Genomic DNA, 20,102 nt, shown 5'->3' on the forward strand with positions numbered 1-20,102 from the left:
AGTCATTTATATAAAGCAAAAACATAGAGCTTTATATGGTCAGATTAACCATCATCATTTCTGGTGGCTAGAACAATGCCAGGTGTTCTGTCCAGTTTTATTCCTTTTCAATTGTTGTGTAGCAGTTTTGCAGATCATTTCAGAGTCAACCACATTGTTGTGGGTTTGGAGTCACATGTAGGCCAGCCCAGGTAAGGACAGCAGATTTCCTTCCCTAAAGGACATTAGTGAACCAAATGGATTTTTTCAACAATCTAACATTACTGACAGGTTTACAGTCGAGATTTTCATTAATTAATTGAATTTAAATTCCACCAGCTGCCATAATGGGATTTGAATTTGTGTCCCCAGCATATTAGCCTGCATTGCTGAATTACAAGCCCAGTTACTTTACCACTACACCACCTCTCACATTCGCATGACTGCTTATAATGCTTCCCAATCAATGAACTACCTTTTGCTGTGCAATCACTATTGTTATGTAAGAAAATGCAGTAGCCAATGGCTGCACAGCAAGATCCCCCAACAGCAACGAGAAACATGACCAATTAGTCTGACCTGGTGGCATTAGTTGAGGGGAGAATGTTTACCAGCACCCTGAGAGAACTCTCTACTCTTCTTTGAATAGTGCCATGGGCTCTTTTACATCACCTGAACAGACACGTGGGTTCTCGGTTTCACTTCTCAGCCAAAAGGTGTCACATGTTTGAAAAAAGCATAAAGTGTCTTTGGCTTTATTAGTAAAGGCATATATTACAAAAGTAAGGAAGTTATGCCACCCTTTCTAAAAACACTGGTTAAGCCTCAGATGGAATATTGTGTTCAGTGCTGGGCACCATACTTTAGGAAGGATGTCATGACCTTGGTGAGGGTGCAGAAGATATTTATGAGAATGGTACCAGGGATGAGGGACTTCAGTTATTTGGAGAGACTGGAGAAGCTGGGGGTTCTTCCCCTTAAAGCAGAAAAAATTAAGAGGAGATTTGATGGATGGGTTCAAAACCATAAATGTTTTTTGTTGCGTATTCCCTTAACCTCTGCTGTACACAAAGAACTGATCTCTCAAACCAGGATCAGTAATGCAGTAAAGTGGATTTTTTATTTAAGGATGGTTCTGCTTGTGCAGACAGGTCTTCACTGTACAGATACTTAGGACTGTCCCCCACACCAGAAGTCACATAGTGTGTTACCTCACTGCTGGCATGATAACACAGCCACACCTCTTAAAAGTTACACACAACAGTTTTGATAGAGTAAATAAAGAGACACTGTTTCCAGTGGCAGAAAGATCAGTCACCAGAGGATACATATTTAAAGTGATTGACAAAAGAAGCAGAGGTGACATACGGCAACTGTTTTTACACAGTGAGTTTTATGATCTGGAATACCTAAAGGGAGGGCAGGAGTTGGTGGAAGCAGATTCAATATTAACTTCCAGAAAAGAATGGGATAAATACTTGAAGGGAATTATTTTGCAAGCGAGTGGCATTAATTCGATAGTTCGAGCACAATATTTTCACCCAGAGGGTGGTTGGAATGTGGAACACACTGCCTGAAGGGGTGGTAGAGGCAGGTACCCTCACAACATTTAAGAAGTATTTAGATGAGCACTTGAAATGCCATAGCATGCAAGGCTATGGGCCAAGTGCTGGAAAATGGGTTTAGAATAGATAGGTGCTTGATGGCCGGCAAAGACACGATGGGCCGAAGGGCCTGTTTCTGTGCTGTATAACTCTATGACCAAAGAGCCAGCATAGGAACAATGGGCCGAATGGCCTCCTTCTGCACTGTATCATTCTCTGATTCTATCTGATAACTTAGCACTCCCTCAGTAGTACAGTTCATAAGTGTTAGTCTAAGTTATGCCATCAAATGGTATTGGGTTTTAAGCGTACAACCTTCTGACTCAAAGGCTACCAACTGAGCCAAGCTGACACTTACCCTTTTATCTCTACTCTCCGAACAATATTCTGGAAGAAAAGCAAGAGACTTTGAATTCATCTAACAGGCTTAGCATTCTCAGGAAAAAGCTGTGATGTAAAGACAATCATAGTCAGATAACAAACTACGTATTTGTCACCATTGCAAGCACAAATGATCCCCGAGAGTCCGAATGCTAAAGATGCCACTCCATTTACAGTCACACATTTGCAATCTTAAAGTCACGATCCGTAGCTTTGTCCTTGCTGCAAAATTTTCCCAAAAAGGCTGAAGCAGCTTCAGGGAAGTCAACAACTGAAAAACTGCTGACCAGCACCAAGTGGGCTGAGCTGTTCAGTCCACAACATAAAACCTGAAAAGAGAATGCCCTCTGCCTCCTCTGACAATACCACATAGCTACTAGGGCGTCACTACTTCCTGAGGCAGTGTTGAATCCTCCCTCCACCCACCTTTTATGTTTGACCTGGGCACTTCTCGAAAAATCATTAGATTGTTTAATTTAGAGAATTATAGATTATGGCAGTGCTCTAAGGTAGCTGCAGTATAACTCAGTCTAAACCTGCAAAGATAGTGGGAACTAAAGATAAGAAAACTGCTCAGTTCCCAGATACTGACACCACTTGAAATGTTAAGCACAAAAATCAGACTAAGACATAAAAATCAATTCTTAATAGTGCTAATGGTAACACTCATGAGCATAATTTAGACATTGTAACTATAAAAATAAAGTCTCAAAAATAAATGAAGGAAGTAATGGTTATATTGTAAATCAAATGTTTTAGTATATACTTGCGCTGGAATAAGATGTAATTATTTGCTGTTGATAGATGGCTGCAACATACAAGTAATGTAATTGAATGAAAACAGGGCACCAGTCCTTTACTCCTTCTTAATTCCAACTATCTAGAATCTGCATTCCGTTTTAAATTATTGACTATTTTTGTTCCTAAAAACCCAAAATATCGCTGAGTAGAGATTTGTGCATGCCCATTTTTGGGTTTGTGGGATGGTGGGGGTGTTGGTGAGTGGGGGAGGTTCAGGCTCCATACTCTGCACCCGAATGGTGAGACCCTAGGCCTGCCACCCTGGCATTGGCTTCCAGGCTACATTTCAATGGAGCTGGCATGGTGTGAATAACCAGCCGTTGAAAAATAAACCAAGATTGGGCCGTTGCTAACCCGCCACCTACCCGTTCTCCGCTTATAGTTAAAATTGGCCCTATATAGTCAGTTGTCACAAACAGACTGGTTTCAACACTGCAAGGCCTCGACTGCAAGAGTTTCCTCCTACCAGCTGTTCCAGTTGCTGCTCTAAAATTCAGCTCTTCCTGTACACAGTTGCACCATCTCAAGGAACATGACCTCAACATTAGGTGATCCTCTGATATTTACAACAACTTGTGCCTTTTATAGCTATAGGCAGTGTTACGACCCAGTGAGAAAGGTGTCTAGGTTTTCCTCTCAGCCTTCACCTGGTCTTGCTGAAACAGGGATTAATTTTAAACACACCGTGTTTTTAGCTCCCCCTTGGTGAATGCTTGTTCATTGCTTTCCAATTATAAGGCAAAGAAACCAGCACAAGCAGGTTTTCTTAGGTTTAAAGAAGAAAAGCTGAAATTTATTAAACTTGACCTTAAACTCTAATTTGGTTGATGCCTATGGATACACGACGCGCCCACGCTAGCATGCATACGTGATACACACATGCAAACAGAGACAGAAAAGAGCAGAAGAAAAATAAAGTGGAAAGGTTTGAGGCACTATCTGAAGAGTTTTTGTTATGGTTCTTCAAGGTCACTGTAGAGTCCTTGATTGTAGGTAGATCTTACTTTTCATTGGGGCCCAGTATTCTTCTTAAACCTTGTTCGCTGTAAGAGATTTTTCTCTCTTGGGGTTTATGTGGCTTCAGTGGATTCAGAAGCTTGTGAGAAAGAGATGGGAGCAGACAGGAGAGATCTTCTCAGTCCAGGAGCAAACAGTCTTTTTGAGGTCAAACTCTCTGTGGCCAGTTCAAAAGACCCCTGCAAACAGCCAGTTAATCATGTGACCAGCTGGTCCAACCAGTCCTGACCCCTGTGGATTGCATCACCTCAGCAGGCCCTGGAATGTTCTTCACCACCCCTTCACAGTCTGGTGATCAGCATCCATTATGGGTTGATTGTGTCAGGAAATGGTCTTTTGTCTACACAAGCACCATCTGTTAATATGCAAATATATTTTCCAGCCATGGTCGATCTGTTTAACAAGTCATTGCCTTGCTCCATAAACAGTTTAAAATTAATGTTCATGACAAAATTAATGTGCCTCATTCTTGGCAGGTGGGAGCATAGCATGACAGCAGGAATATGAAGGAAAATGATAATCTACATCCAAATGAATGAGAGGGAAAAAGAGAGGGATTGCTGATAAACTGTGAAAGAAAGAAAAATAACTTGCATTTATGTAGTCCCTTTCACATCTTCAGGATTTCTCACAATGCTTCACAACCTATGATTTATGCTCAAAATGTAGTCGCTGATGTTAAATGGGCAAATGTGGCAAACAAGCTGCACACAGCAAGGTCTCACAAGCAGCAAATAATTACTGGGTATGGCAGTCTCGTGGTTATGTTACTGAACTATTAATTGGCAAGTCTGGACTAATAATAAGAGAGCATGAGTTAAAATCTCCCACCAGAACTGTCTGTGAATTTGAATTCAAATTTTAAAAAATATGAAAATTACAGGCTGGTACCATTAAAAATGACCACAATGTTGCTGAATTGCCATAAACGCCCAACTGGTTCCAAAATGTCCGTTCGGGAAGGAAACCTGCTGTCCTTAGCTGATCTGCAACAGTACTGAAATGGCCCTTAACAAAATAATAAATTACATTCCATGTTAATGTGATCATGGTTAACTATCGCTCCTCATCCTTCTTGACCTGCCTGCAGCCTTTGACGCAGTTGACAATATATGAAAACACATCAGTTTCCACATAAGCACTGATGACCGCCAACTCCACCTCACCACCACCACCTCTCTCGACTCCTATTTCCTCCAACTAAATAATGGCAAGACTGAAGTCATTGGGCTAGATTTTACCAGCTGTCTGGAAACAGCTTGGAGGTGGAATATCTCGTAAAATGGCAACGGAAGGCAAAGAGAGGAGATTTCGAGGTCTTCCCGACGCCATGAGATATTCTTAATGGCGGGAACCTCAGTGGCATGGCTGCCCACCGACAGCAGGTGGGCAGCTAATTAATTGACCAACTAATGACCACTTTCCGCCTCCACTGGCATTTTACCGGCATCATGAGATGCTGCCGCCATAAGGGGAGACTGCCAGGTAAACCATGGTGGCCTACTAGCAGGTTCCTGGGAGGGGGCAGGGGGCCTTCCTTCATGGCTGCTGCATGGCCCACAGAGGGGTCCCCTGGCAGCAGTGGTCACCCCCGTGCCTTGGGCGCCACCGCTGGAGAATGCACCCCTCCGATAACCAGGCCCTGCCTACCTGGCCCTGGCACAGTACCAAAAATATTTACCTGGCCTTCAACAGCGCCTCCGCATGGAGGCACCCTCTTCTTCCTGCAGCCTCAGTAGTGGCCAGCTTTATCGGTGACGCTGGCGAACTGCCAGCCCAATCAGAGGGCTGGCAGTTCTGAGAGGCGGGCCGCAATCCTCAATTGGGTGGAGGCTGCCACTGGTAAAATGCTGCCCAGGGTCCCGGCATCTGCCCGTGTGGGCTGAGGACCCACTTTTGGTCTGGAGGCGGGACTTGCTACCTTCTGGAAAAGTTCCATCCATTGTCTTCGGTCCCCGCTGTAAACTCCATTCCCTAGCCAATGTCTCTCCCTGGCAACCGTCTGACACCCAGCCAGATCATTCGCTGTCTTGGTGTTGTATTTGACCATGAGATGAGCTTCCAACAAGATTGACTCCAACACCAAGACTATCTACTTCCACCTCCGTAACATTGTTCCACTCTGTTCCTGCCTCAGCTCATCTGCTGCTGAAATCCTCATCCATGTTTTGGCTACCTCTGTGCTGTACTATTTCAATGCTCTCCTGGCTTGCCTCCACCTTCCATTCTAAATTAACTTGAGCTCAGACAAAGCTCTGCTGAACATATGTTAACTCCCACCAAGTCTCGCTTACCCATCAAGTCTGTGCTTGCTGGCCTACATTGACTCCCAGTCAGGTTTCATCTCAATTTACAAATACTTATCTTTGATGCCAAATCCATTCATGGCCTTGCCCTATCTATGTAACTTACTGCAGCCTTACAACCCACCATATTTCTTAGCATTCCTCCAATTCTGGCCTCTTGTGCATCCCGGATTTTAATCACTCCAACATTGGTGGCCGTGCATTCAGCTGCCTTGGCCCTAAGCTCTGAAATTTCCTCCCTAAATCTTTCTTTCCCTTCTCTTCCTTTAATATGATTATTAAAACCTACCTCTTTGGGCAAGCTTTTAGTCATCTGTACTAATATCTCCTTATGCAGTGTCAAATTCTCTTTGCTAATGCTCCTGTGAAGCAAGTTGTGATGTTTTACAATGTTTAAGATGCTATAGGAATGCAAGCTGTTGTTGTCTGGCCTACATGAGCCTTCAGTCCCACATCAATGTGGTTGACTCTTAACTGATATCTGAAGTGGCTCAGCATGTTGTACAGGGTCATTAGTTATCAGCAATAAATAATTGCTTTGCCAGTGATGTTCACTTCCTGAGAATGAATATATATTTTTTGAATAACCAGTTAATCTGTTTTAGTGGTACCAATTGAAGGATTGATATTCACCATGACACTGAGCATACTCCCCTGCTCTTCTTTCAATAGTGACAGAATTTTTACATCTACCTGAATATGTGAATTGGCCTCAGTTCCATATCTCTTCTGAAAGATGACATGGCCCAGATTATGTGCTTAAATCCTGGAGTAGGGCTTCAATTCATGAAGGGGGTCATACAGGTGAAAAAATGGCAGTCTATGGGAAAAGTCTGATCCCTGAAGGTGTGAAAGCATTGAAGTAGATGTATTTTTCTGTGGATACATCAGTATGAGCAGGGTTTCAGTGGGATGAAAATTGGCAGCTTTTACAACAGTTGTTTGATGCACTGCTCCAGATTAGCTCTCACACTGTCACAGGAAAAATTTACCCCTTTGTGAGTTAGAATTGACAGCCACTCAAGCTTTAGTCACAAATTCATTGGGGGAGTTTAATCCCCAAGAATGGGTGGGTTCAGGGGCAGGTGGGTAAGGAAAATAAATTAATTTTAGATGGTGGCCACAATCCAGCTGCAGTACACCCACTTTCAGGTTTAACAGAGGTGCGTTTGGATGCCTATAAGTAACCTACTCATCGAAGTTGGGACCTTAATTCGTGCAGATGGCTAAGTACTTTTTGTAGTATAAGGATGTAAAGGGTTAATAATGAAGACAGTGAGAGAGACCCCTCCCACTATACGAGTGATGATATAACAGTCACATGAGATAGGCTTCAGACAAAGAAGGTATCGCAGCATGAAGGATGCTAGCTTAGGTGGCTTGTGGAGTGTGCACGTAGTAACTGTAAACAATAAAGCGTTGTTCGTCAACCTTTACCGGAATCTAAGGCACTATCTAGAAAGCCCTACAATGCTATTAATACAAATACAACTGAGCCCAAATCTTATTACAGTAACAGGTGGCGGAGTGGTAATGTCACTGGACTAGTAATCCAGAGGTCCAGGCTAATGCCCTGCAGGTATGGGATTGAATCCCACCACAGTAGCTGGTGAAATTTAAATTCAATTAACTAAAATAAAATCTGGAATTAAAAGCTGGTCTCAGTAATGGTGCCATGAGATTATCTTTGATTGATGTAAAAACCCATCTGCTTTATTAATGCCCTTTAGGGAAGGAAATCTGTTGCTGCTGTCCTTACCTGGTCTGGCCTACATGTGATTCCAAAGCCACAGCAATGTGGTTGACTCTAAACTGCCCTCTGAAATGGTGGAGTAAGCCACTCAGTTGAAGGGCAATTAGGGTACAGAGTTGGGACTGAGTTCCTTGCGGGACGTTTTGCTAGTGCTGTTGGGGAAGGTTTAAACTTTTTTGCAGGGGGATGGGGACCTGAGGGTAGACTCAATTGGGACAAAATCAGAAATGAAAATGGAATGCAGAAAATGAATGGATGAGCCTGGATGACAGAGGAAACAAAGGTTAGAAAATTTAAAAAAAGAGTTTGGCAGTACTCAAGGGTGTTTATTCCAATGCGAGGAGTATAGCAAATAAAGCAGTTGAACTGAGGGCACAGATAGACACGTGGCAATATGATTTCATAGCTATTGCAGAAACATGGCTTAAGGAGGGACAGGAATGGCAGCTCAATGCTACTGGTTCCAGGGTTTTCAGATGCGATAGGGAGAGGGATAAGAAAGGAAGGGGAGTGGCAATTTTGGTCAAGGGAACTGTTACAGCTGTGAGGAGGGTTCATCAAATGAGGCTGTATGGATTGAGCGAAGGAACAAAAAAGGGGCAATCACACTGCTGGGAGTGTACTACTGACCCCCAAACAGTCAGAGGGAGATAGAAGAGCAGATATGTAGGCAAATCTCTGAGAAGTGCAAAAACAATAGGACAATGATAGTAGGGGATTTTAACTACTCCAATATTAACTGGGATAGTTTTAGTGTGAAAGGAATTGAGGGAGCAGAATTCAAGAGTTGCATTCAGGAGAATTTTTTTGCCCAGTATGTAGCAAGTCCAACAAGAGAGGGCACAGTTTTAGACTTAGTTTTAGGAAATGAAGATGGGCAGGTGGAAGGAGTGGCATTGGGAGAGCATTTTGGTGGTAGTGATAATAATTCAGTTGGTTTTAACATAATTATGAAAAAGGACAGAGATAGAACAGGAGTTGGAGTTCTCAATTGGGGCAAGGCCAATTTTATTAAACTGTGGAGTGATTTAGCAAAAGTGGACTGGAAACAGCTACTTGAAGGTGAATCAGTGTCAGAGCAGTGGGAGGGATTCAAAGCGGAGATTCAAGGGGCTCAGAGTAAACATGTTCCCACAAAGAAAAAGGGTGAGATGGCCAAATCTAAAGCCCCATAGATGTCAAGGAGCTTGGCAGAAAAGGAAAGCTTACGTCTGACACCGAGAACTCAATACTACAGAAAGCCAAGAGGAGTATAGAAAGTGGAAGGGTGAAATCAAAAAGGAAATTAGAAAAGCAAAGAGAGAGCATGAAAGAATATTAGCAAGCAAATTCAAGGTGAACCCAAAGATGTTTTATCAATACATTAAGAGTAAGAGGATAACTAAGGAGAGCGTAGGGCCCATAAAAGACCAAAAAGGTAACCTATGTGTAGGGGTGGAAGATGTTGGTATGGTTCTTAATGAATACTGTCTTCACAAAAGAGGGGGATGATGCAGATATTGTAGTTGAGGAGGAGTGTGAAGTATTGAATGTGATAAACATAGGGAGAGAGGAAGTATTAATGGGATTAGCATCCTTGAAAGTTGATAAATCACCAAGGCCAGATGAAATGTACCCTAAGCTGTTAAAAGAAGCAAGCAAGGAAATAACAGAAGGTCTGACCATCATTTTCCAGACCTCACTGGATACAGGTGTGGTGCCAGAGGATTGGAGAACTGCTAACGTTGTACCTCTGTTTAAAAAGTGAGCGAGGGATAGACTGAATAATTACAGGCCAGTCAGTCTAACTTCTGTAGTGGGCAAATTATTGGAATCAATTCTGAGAGACAGGATAAACTGTCACTTAGAAAGGCACAGGTTAATCAAGGCTTGTCAGCATGGATTTGTTAAGGGAAGATCTTGTTTGACCAAGTTGATCGAATTTTTTGAAAATGTAACAAGGAAAATAGATGAGGGTAGTGCAGTTGATGTGATCTACATGGAATTCACCAAGGCTTTTGACAAGGTCCCACATGGCAGACTGATTAAAAAAAAAAATTCCCATGGGATCCAGGGAAATGCAGCAAGGTGGATACAAAATTGGTTCACTAACAGGAAACAAAAGGTAATTGTTGATGACTGTTTTAGCGACTGGAGGGCTGTGTGCAGTTCTGGTCACCTCATTACAGAAAGGATGTAATTGCACTAGAGAGGGTACAGAGGAGATTTATGAGGATGTTGCCAGGGCTGGAAAAATGCAGATATGAGGAAAGATTGGATAGGCTGGGGTTGTTCACCTTGAAACAGAGAAGGCTGAGGGGAGATCTGATTGAAATGTACAAAATTTTGAGGGGCCTGGATAGAGTGGAAGTGAAGGGTCTATTCACCTTAGCAGAGAGGTCAGTGATGAGGGGCATAGATTTAAAGTGATTGGTATAAAAATTAGAGGGGAGATGAGGAAATGCTTTTCACCCAGAGGGTGGTGGGGGTCTGGAATTCACTGCCTAAAAGGGTAGTTGAGGCAGGAACTCTCAACTCATTTAAAAGGAGTCTGGATATGCACCTCAAGTGCTGTAATCTGCAGGGCTACAGACCAAATGCTGGAAGGTGGGATTAGAAATAGGTGGATTGTTTTTCAGCTGGCATAAACACGATGGGCCAAGTGGCCTATTTCTGTGCCTTAAACTTTCTATGATTCTATGGATGGGCAACAAATGCTGGCCTTGCCAGCAATACCCACATCCCATGAAAGAATTTTTAAAAGTGTCCATCGGAGATGCTAATAAGGTCTTTATGAATTGAATTTGACCTTCAATTTAACTTATCCAGCACAGGCTTCCCAGCAACTCAAAAACTGCCCAGTGAAATGGAGGTGAGATTGGACTGTAGGTCAGGTGGGTATTAAATTTATGATTATCCCATCTGAATAAAATCTCACTTATGACAGCTGATGTCTCAGTTCCCTCTGGCAAATGTTGGACAAAGAATCCTTGTGTTGATACAGTTTTTTCTAAACTTTGGAGTCCTTCAAATTGAGAAGATCAGGGTAGAAGGTAAATTCGATGTATTTATCAGTACATTAGCAGAGAAAAACCATCATCATACCATGCGATGTGCACTGGTGGGATCAGCACATGCGCAGCAAGGAGCTGCATGAGAGGATGGTGCACAGTAGGGAGGTACACCAGAGAGGGGCCAATGTTGCAGGAGGCACTACCCAAGCATATCTGGCTTATAACCAGAGGCTTAGTTTTCTTGATCCCTCAGAGGAGCAGTGCTTCTTTTGGCTGAGATTATCATGTTTGGTGGTGTCAGACACCTGCATTCTCTGGCTGGGTCTGATAGCCAGGTATTACCAGGGAAGGTCACCATGGCCCTGAAATGTTTTGCCTCTTTATTCTTCCGGGCCTCTACCAGAGACATTTTGAGGGTCTCACAGTCCGCTGCACATAAATGCATAAGGCATAAAATGGTGTTGCGAAGGATGGGTCTGGCCACATTGCCACTGAACGCTCCATCCAGTTGAATTGTGCTGTACCACATATCCTTCATGGATAAGTTTGTGCAGAAAAATACCTTTGACCACCAATCCATCAGGCAGTGGTCTGCACGGAATGTCCTCAAGGCCCTACAGGAAAAGGAGATGGTGGATCCTGTCGGATTGTTCCCTGAGCAGTCTGCCAAAGTCATTTGGCAGAATGCCTCATCACCAGAACTTTCAAACAAGCACCAAGACGTAGCTTGGCTGGTGGTGAGAAGGGCCTTCCCCGTCAGATCCTTTCTGCATGGCCGTAATCTCACCACTTCCGCACGCTGCCCACGAGGTGGCTGTGGTGGGGAAGAGACTGGCGCCCACCTCCTTCTGGAATGTGCCTTTGCAAAGCAGGTGTGGAAAGAGATGCAATGGTTTTTGCGAGGTTCATCCCAAGCAGCTCTGTCACACAGGAATCGGTGCTCTGCGGGCTGTTCCCAGGGACGCACACCGAGATAAACATCAACTACTGCTGGAGGACCATCAATTCGGTGAAAGACGCTCTTTGGTCTGCCCAAAACCTGCTGGTCTTCCAGTGCAAAGAGTTGCCCACGACCAAGTGTTGCAGATTGGCACATTCCAAGGTCCAGGACTATGTGCTGAGGGACGCACTAAAGCTTGGGGCAGCCGCTGCAAATGCTAAATGGGAAAAGACCACTGTGTAATGTCCTTCTGCCATAGTGAACCGAGGGGCTGGACACATGGGAAACCCCTTGTAAAACCCCTTGGGCTGTATACACCAAATATGGTTTTGCTGTAAAATGGACATTGTATGTAATATGGAATGGAAGGGTTGTGAGGCAACTCACTCCCGTATTGAAGAAAACTGATTTCCTTTGCACTTTCTGGAATGTCAACTTGGTGCTGTTTTGAACTGTTTTGTAATGCATTTTTTTTTTACAGATTTTTATGAATAAAGTTTATTTTTGGGAAAAAATAAATAAAATGGATAGATTGTTTGCCAGGGCTGGGAGTAATGAAAACTTCCCCTGTGATGATAGTCACCAGAATGGGCAGCCACTTGGATTTGCCTCTCTGGCTGGATTCCTCTAGGTAAAGGGTGCCATAGAATGCACACACATGGCAAACTGAGCACTACCACTGCAATCAGGAGTTTTTTTTAAATCAACCACAAGGTATATTCCTCCATGAATGCACAGCTGCTGTGCAACCACAAGAGGAAGTTCATGCAGGTCTGCACCAGATACCCTGGAAGCTGTCATGATGCCTTCATATTGAGGTAGCCCAACATTCCAGAGCGTGTCATTCCACAAAGTTGACTTAAAGGCTGGCTTGTGGGAGACAAGGGATACCCACTTTAAAATTAGCTCATGACACCTGTGAGGTACTCCACCAATGAGGCACATGAGAACTACAACAAGAACCACATGACCATCAGATATGTCATAGAGCAAGCCATCAGAATGTTGCAATTATTTGCAAAATACCCGGGACTTCCTGCCTCAAGGAGATGGAAGTCCCGCCCAAGACCAATTAAAGTGCCAGTTAATTAGCCATTTAAGGGTCTTGATTTGCCTGGGGTAGGCGGGTTGTGTTTCGCTGCCACCGCCCCACATAAATTTGCAACAGGGGCAGGGGGGATGTCGGGAATGCCCCCCCCTCAACCCAGGCTCCCACTCAATTTTATGCTCCCCTCCCCCCCTTCCCAACCCGCTCGCTCGTTTGGGGAGCATAAAATTCTGGCCGATAATTTATGCCACATATATTTATAGAAACCTAGCAAATGTCTTACCATTTTTTGGCTATTAGAATGTGAGTGGGCTCATGACTTTCAGCTGAACAAGAAACAGTTTGTCTGCATTCAGTCTGTCAGATCTAATGTCTTGCAGTGTGTCAATGCAGGGATTGATTACAGATTCAATACCACTGGATTGTCCAGAAAAGTGCTCTCACTGTATTCAGTGTGCTGTGTGATCTGTGTGTGTTGACTTTTAAAAAAAGAATCCCGCCAGCTATTGACAATTCCCAGCCAAAAGATTGCTGCCCCCCTCAGCATCAATGTACTCAATTGACAATGTTCAGGGAAGTAGAGTAGCATTTTACAAGCATAATCTCTGATCGCCCTTTTGCTTAACAAGAGATGAAAAACATGAATTCCCTAAAGACCATTTTTTTTTTCTAAGCAAATACAGGATCCTGACTGGTATTTGTCAATAAGGCAGATTACATTAGAAGAATTACATATTTAATAATGGATGGTCATGACCCACGCTGCAAAGCTGCATGCAATGCTGAGCTGCATTAATGTCTATGGGGAAGAGACCATAAATACCTTAATAATCCTTGTGAACCATCAGTCTTGACACACAATATAATTGCATATCATTTTAAAAAAGTGGCTTTGCTGAGATGTAATACATTATTTGAAGTGCTATAATAAGCAGATGCAAGGACATGAAAAGAATGTAAATAGTTAGAGTTACAATATTGTCCTCTTTGACCTCTGCAATTCAGGTTCAAGTTAAGGCTACAGAGCTAAGATAAAGGTCTCTCGTGCTCACACACATATGCACACACATACATCTTGTTTATTCAACAAAGTTGCACTGGTAAGTGGCTTTATATTTTAAGAGGCACAAATTCCTGTTTATGAGACCATTCTAATTTTTTTTCCAAAAATATACTTTATTCATAAAATTTATAAAAAATACATAGCATAATAGTTCAAGTTTGACATTACACAAAGTGCAAAACAAATCAGTTTCCCTTAATAAAGTACCACAAGGCGCCTCACTGCACTTGCCAGCACAGATAATATTTACAATGTACATTTACATTCCATGTCCAACATTCTCTGGTGCATACAGACCGAGGGGTTCTACACAAGTTCCAACCCCTAGGTATACTATGGTAGGAGGGCCTTGCACAACAGACCCTCCCCATCGATCCCCCACGGCAGCCGCCCCAAGCCTCAGAGCATCCCCCAGCCTGCAATCCCGGACCCTGGAACATGCCAGGCCATAACACCCGACCGTCGGTAGCCTGCAGCGACCAGCAAGTTTTGGGATGTCAAAACATTGACTGGATTTTTTTTTTCAAAAATATGCTTTATTCTTACATAAAGTGGAACATAGTTCAATTTCTTTTATTATTTATTGATTTTTTATTTAGAAATACAGCACTGAAACAGGCCCTTCGGCCCACCGAGTCTGTGCCAACCATTAACCACCCATTTATACTAATCCTACATTAATCCCATATTCTTATCACATCCCCTCAATTCCTCTACCACCTACCTACACTAGGGGCAATTTACAATGGCCAATTTACCGATCAACCTGTAAGTTTTTGGCTGTGGGAGGAAACCAGAGCACCCGGCGAAAACCCAGGTCACTGGAGCTGTGAGGCTGCAGTGCTAACCACTGCGCCACTGTGCTTTCAAAAAGACAATAATGCAGATGCTGGAAATCTGAAACAAAAACAGAAAAAGCTGGAAATACTCAGCATGTCTGGCAACATCTATGGACAGAGAAATAAAGTTAACATTTCAGGTCTGTGTCCTTTTTATCAGAGCTGGCAAAAGTTAGAAATTTGGGCAAGTGAAAGGGGGGAGGTGGAAGAAGAACAAAAGGGTCTTTGATAGGGTGGAGGGCAGGCGAGATTAGATGACCAAAGGTTTCATGGTGCAAAGCCAAAACGGATAGTAATGGGACAAATAAAGAAACAAAAGATGTGCCTGGATGTGGTGTGGATAGCAACTGTCTGAACACAAAAAAAAGGGATTAAGAAAGAAATGGGGGTGGGGGCAGTGAGGGGAAACAAACCAACAAAGAGAGCACAAAACCTATTACATTTCTAACTTTTACCAGTTCTGATTAAATGTCACACAGACCTGAAACGTTAACTCTGTTTTTCTCTCCACAGATGCTGCCTGACCTGCCGAGTGCTGAGTATTTGCAGCATTTTCTGTTTTTGTTTCAATTTCTTTCAATACAGTCTGTGGCACTCTGAGGTGCCTCACTGCATTTACAATTACAGGTTATATTTACTATAGACATTTACAGTTCATGTCAAACATTCTCTGGTGCATACTGCGTGAGGGGTTTTACACAGGTTCCAGCTCCTCAGTGTACTATGGTGGGAGGGACTCAGATTGTGGCATTTCCCCATTGAGCCTCTGCAGCAGCTGCCCCGGGCTTTAGTGTGTCCCTCAGCACGTAGTGCTGGACCTTGGAATGTGCATGTCTGCAACACTCAGTCATGGACAACTCCTTGCACGGGAAGACCAGCAAGTTTCGGGCAGACCAAAGAGCATCTTTCACCATGTTGATGGTCCTCCAGCAGCAGTTGATGTTTGTCTCAGTGTGTGCCTGTAAAGCATAGAGTCCTGCATTAAGGAGATGATCATGGTGAACCTCAACAAAAACCATTGCATCTCTTTCCAGACCTTCTTTCCAAAGGCACATTCCAGAAGGAGGTGGGTGCCGGTCTCGTCCCCACCGCTGTCACCTTGAGGACATCGTGCAGTGGCACTGAGATTCCGGATATGCATGAAGGATCTAATGGAGAGGGCACTTCTCATCACCAACCAAGCTACATCTTAGTACCTATTTGAAAGTTCTGGGGATGACGCATTCTACCTATGCTGTGAGGGAAGGAAGGTCAAAGGTAACTACAGTAGCATTTCAAAAATGGCCATACTGACTGTCTTGCTTCCACACTTCCACTTCTAACTCTGCTGCATCTGAAGTGCGTTTAAGGGACTAGATCAAGCATGATGATGATGGTTAGGTCTTGGCAGATGAAGATCAAGGGAAGATTTGGCTCTATGGGTGCTGGCATGCTCGCTGGTTGCTAAACAGTCCAATTCTAGATCTGCAGGCACTTGAGTATTTGGGGGCACAGGATTTCTTGACCTGGGGGAGCCCGGGCAGAAGCAGATTCCTTCCATTTTTGACGTTTCTCTCCTACAGCTTCATGTCTTAAAAATTCAAACCTGCATGTAGTATTCCTGATTTTTGACGGCCAGTTGTTCCTGTCAGCAACTTCTTCCTCCCGCGTACGTTGTTCGATGTCAGCCAAGGCGAGTTGTTACTTCAGCTAGTCCTTGAAACCTTTACATGGAGCACCTCGATTCCACTTCCTGAGGCACAGTTCTCCATACAGCACTGCTTTTGGCATTCTGTTGTCCTCCATGCGTGACACATGCCCTGTTCAGCGCAGCTGTCATTGTAGGAGAATGCTCTCAATGCTGGGTAAAGTTGCTCTTAAGGCTTCGATATTTGTAATATAGTCCTGCCATTTGATATTCATGATGGAAGCAGCTTTGAAGGATGCGTTCAAGTAGCTTAATTTGTTTACTGTACAGGACCCAAGATTCTGAGCCATACAAGAGATGTCACACCAACTTGCTTTGTTGAATGATAATTTTCTTTAATCCGCTGACTGGAGATCTGAATTTATATGTTTTGAAGATATTTAAAAAAGATCAGATAAAAAAAATGACTTTGCTGGGAGCTCAGGATGGCCATCTAATTTGAAACACTGTATCCTACATTGCTTGTGAGGTGGAGACAAAATGTCTGCTCATGCCTCAGCAAGAACCAAGACGCAGGAGGTTTATGGGAACCATCTGTTTTTAGCAAGAGCAAAATACTGCTAACTGCTCTATTTGAATGACTGAGTGACTGTCATGTGACAAGCCCCTCCCCATCTGTGGTTTTAAGCTTGTGTATTTCTGCAGCAGAGAGGAGAAGTTTCTGGACTCTTAACACGTGCAGACCCAAGTGGGGTCTCTCTATCTTTCTCTCTCACCATTTCAGCTTGAAAGCTTCAAATCCTGCCTGTTGACTGACCATCTTTGCATACTCCGGCTACAATCAGAAACCTCATTGGAGGAAACCATCCACATCGCTGTCTCCAAGAGACCCACCAAACCAGTCATCTACTTCTTCAAACTAAAAGCTAGAAGCCAGCTGAATCACCAAATGCCACAGACTGTCTGCCCTTTTTTTTCTATTGTCTCTAACTCAACCAGTCTACCTTTCCCCACTCTGTAACATATTTTTGAGTGCGTAAACCTCTAGTGTGTGTGTGTGTGTGAGTGAAAGTTGGTGCATAGTTTATTATTTTTATTAGTTCAGTTTAGGTACAATAAAGTTAACCTCTTTCTTTGTTTAAACTCAAGAAACCTGTCCAATTAGTTCTTGTTCTGATCATAGCAAGTAAGTAATCAAACACCTACTGAATCGGCCAGTATATACACTTTAAGAAAGAATTAATCCTATTGTGGTCAAACAGGGAGAGGGAAAAGAGGGAAGCCCTTTGACCCTTCCTCACTTACTCGTGACGGAGGGTCATGATAACAACAGCTCTGTACACCTTGCTTTTCATGGAAATGTGCAAGGATATGCTGTGGGTAATTCCCATTTTTTGGTAGCATATAATGTGAAACCACAATCTAAATAGGCCTTGTAAAATCAATTTTAACTGAACCTGGAGTGGAACTGGGAGGAAGGTAGGTGGGGAGTGTTTTTATTTGCTGTCTGAAACGTCTTTCATTTTTTTCTGGAGTCCACGAAGGGATACAAAGGGCTTATTTCTGTGTGCCCACAGCCCCATTTACACTGGCAAATGGAACGGTACACAATTGAAAATTTTGCGGGGGTTGTGGGGGAGATCCCGCCTGCTTTCCATAAGACTCCGTTTTTTTGAATGGGCCTCAAAATAAGTGGGCAGCGCTCCCATCCAAAACAGGCTTGAGCCATCTTTAAATGCACCCATTCTTAATCCCAACCACTACTGCGGACCAGTTGATCCTAAGCATGCAGTGGTCCAACCAGCAGCCCTTAAAAGAATCACTGTGAGCAGTTCCGAAAACTTTCAAAAACGCTCTTCCTCCAGGCCTCACGCAAAAATACTCTGACTCGCTGTTGCTCCCTGCATGACCCCCTCCCAGGATCACCTCCCTGCTCTGTAGTGCCAGTCTGCTCAGCATAGGAGCCTACTGATTGCCCACCCTGCACGTCGCTGTGAGCTGCCTCAGAGAGCCCAGTCACCGCTTGCAGCTCACCAGCTGCATGCTAATGACCCGAAACTGGTTTAGGCCACTTGCAAATATGATTAGCACGCAATGTGTTTGCAACACCCGCGTAAACGCTCCCCAATTCCAACTTCTATTACAGCAAACCAAAATCAGTCTTGACTATATTTTTTTCCGTCATGAAATGTCAAAAGAGTAATTTTCATTTTGCGTAAACATAATTTGACTTGCAGTTTTAATAACAGTAAACAGGGGAATTATTTTAACCAATCAATTCCCCCTCTTGCTACTATAAATAAATTTAAATTGGGGCTTCCAAATGGATGGATTTGAATAGTCTCAGTCCAGTTCTCAGTAGAAGCAAGTCCACGGGCACAAAATTGCCCCCTAATTGGTTAATCACAACAGCCAAAGATTAGATGGTGCGATAAATGAAATGTGAAAATGAGACAGCAGTGGGTAAAGGTCTCAGCCTGTTCCTGACGATCCTCTGGGATATTGTAGGGTGACCTCTAGCCCCTGCTAGGCCTAATACTATCACCAGATCCAAGGAGAAAAGGGCCGACCGCTGGGAAAATGTTTCATTCCCTGCCACTGTTGCACATCAAAAGGATTCTCAAACAGTAAATAACGATACATCTACAGACCATGAAAATTCCAAATTCGATTGGATGCACTTACTGATGTTCAAATGTGAATGCTACACATTGCTGCCAGTATCTATTTCGAAATGTAAAGTTATTTTGTAAGTTGCTGTGGCACAATAAATAAAATTAGGATGGAGAATATTTTCACTGTGTTTGATGGAACTGAGATTTTATTTTAAGGAAATTATACATTAGCAGATGTAATACTCACGCACACTTTAGTATGACAAACAATAATGGTCCTTTACTTCAGTGGGACATTCTGAGATATTGTCTATCAGTTATTAAACCCATGGGCTTAAATCTTGAACACTCTGTCTAGATAGCAATTTTATCATAAATAATAGATTTTACTGAAAGCATTAGGTACGCTATAAAAAATGTTTGCCTAATAAAAGATGTCACCTTTATGCTGCCTGTATTTCACTACTGCTTGCCAGTTTCAAATAAAGTCAGAAAGAATATAATTAATGCTGTGGCGGTCCACTCTGCTTTTTTTTATGGGTCTGTAACATTTTTGAACTGGTTTCTTATCCACTGAAAGAAAAAATATATATGTAATTTTGGAAGGTGCAATTTTTATGAAGTAATTGTTTCTATTTTAAGTGCTACTGGAGAACAAAATGGATACTGTGGTGTATGGTGTAAATTATATAACCAAAGTGTTGTGTATTTGGATGCTATTTTCAAGTTGATTTCACACAGGTTCTTCAAATTATGTTTGACTGTGTGGGGGTACCTTCTATCATCAAACTTTAAAAGCTAAAATTACACTTGTGTACCCCTGTGTTTGTGTGTGTATGTGTTTTTTTTTATTCATTCATGGGATGTGGGTGCCATTGGCTAGGCCAGCATTTATTGCCCATCCCTAATTGCCCTTGAACTGAGTAGCTTGTTAGGCCATTTCAGAGGGCATTTAAGAGTCAACCACATTGCTGTGGGTCTGGAGTCACATGTAGGCCAGACCAGGTAAGGACAGCAGATTTCCTTCCCTAAAGGACATTAGTGAACCAGATGGGTTTTTTATAACAATCGACAGTGGTTTCATGGTCACCATTAGACTAGCATTTTTTATTCCAGATTTATTAATTGAATTCAAA

This window comes from Heterodontus francisci, chromosome 1 (genome assembly GCF_036365525.1).
Source record: "Heterodontus francisci isolate sHetFra1 chromosome 1, sHetFra1.hap1, whole genome shotgun sequence".
Lineage (NCBI taxonomy): Eukaryota > Metazoa > Chordata > Chondrichthyes > Heterodontiformes > Heterodontidae > Heterodontus > Heterodontus francisci.